Raw genomic sequence first — 1,716 nt, forward strand, 5'->3', positions numbered from 1 at the left:
TGACAGTCATCGATTCCGTGGGTGTTTAACTCCGTATACCCACAGCATGGCCCGGGCCGCGCGCACAGCGTGATCCAAAAAGCTTTAGGACCCGAATGTCTATTGGCATTTATCTCATGCCTGTTTTATGTAGTATATTATGTTTAACATTGCAGTATTTAAAAAATAAATCGGCATGTATCAACCCTTTTATCATATGAAACATTATATCTTTTAAATCTTAATCTTCAATTATCCACGTTGAAGTTGTAATGAAGCACCATTTGGCCAAAGTCTACCATGCAAACAGTAAATCCTCCTTCTTAACCTAAGTAACAACAAAGTTGCTCAAGTGACTACGGTTAGGATATTCATGACCCATCTATAACCTCTATGACTGATTGGTACTAAGTTACACACTATGACAACAAAAACAATATTATTTAATTTTTTTATTTTAATTCTCAACATAGGCCTCTTTTTGGGCTGGAGGGCTCCTTGTAGAGAAGTGGTATGACCCGGCTTGACGTCCCTCCGGCCATTGCTTTCGCGCGCAGGGTGAGGCGGCTCAGCCGAGCGCACCTCCACCTGGGAGGCAGGACGTTGATTTTAAGCTTGTCCTCTTCATCACTCTCCTCATCAGACATGAAGCTGGCGTCTGCCTCCTTGAAGAACAGGTGTTCTTCTGGTGCCAGCAGATCCCGCGCCGCCAGCAGGCGTTTCTGGAAAAGCTGTAAAAGAAAGAGACATAGTGTCAAGCAACGTCAAGACCCAATAGTAACTAGAGTAGACTCAGTTTACATGAAAGCCTAGTGTGGATGAAAATTGACTCCTTTTCAGATGGGGTGATATTTTTTTATTTCACTTCATGCCACGTACCCGCTCTCGCCTGCTTCGGAGAAGTTTTTTTCTCCTCACTTCCTCTGTCCTCCCCACCAGGTCCATTTTCCGCTGACTTTTTAAGTTTTCAAAGTACCTGTTGCAGGCTCCTGTTTGAAACAAACCAATGAATAAAACAGAAGAATACAATAACCTCTCTCTCAACATCAGCAAAACTAAGTTATGTTATGTTAGTTGTGGTGCGGTGTCCTGTCCTAAGAATTTCAGTGCCCAGTCCGACTCTGTTGTACTGTGCATCTGACAATAAAAGACTTGACTACAAAGCACAGAAAACCAAATAATTGCAAAGTTATAGATGTTTAACAGTAACAGTATCTTACTTCTTATTAGGCTCTCCTTTCCCTAGTTCTCCCCCGAATCCACAAGGGTCTGAATGACCGCACGAGTCACCTCCTCATTGTGAGACGGCTTGAAACTGAACAACAATAAAATACAGTAATGTGCACAGGCAATAAGTTAGAAAAGTTTGTATGAATGAAACAGACCTATGTATAAGTGCATTGAAGATCAATTAATTTTAAGCGCAATGCAATTACATGATGAGGGGAAAAGTGTACGTTGATGCTCAATCTATTACATTTATGTCCAAATAATCCCACCCCTTCACAACAACTGTCTTTTTGTACCTGAATCATGCATGAACCGAACAGAATACTGTACAAGGATTTAAACAGAGCAATGGAACAGAATTTGGAGTAGCTATGTCTGGAAGTGCATGGTTTCTTACAAAGGAATCATGATTTAGTCGATAGTGTTTAATAAGCAAACCTCGATTCCTTGTTGCGTATCCGCAGACCTTGCACTGCCACTGCATTTAAAATCTGCAAGAAAAAAAAG

This window comes from Sprattus sprattus (genome assembly GCF_963457725.1).
Source record: "Sprattus sprattus genome assembly, chromosome: 15".
Taxonomy (NCBI): Eukaryota; Metazoa; Chordata; class Actinopteri; order Clupeiformes; family Clupeidae; genus Sprattus; species Sprattus sprattus.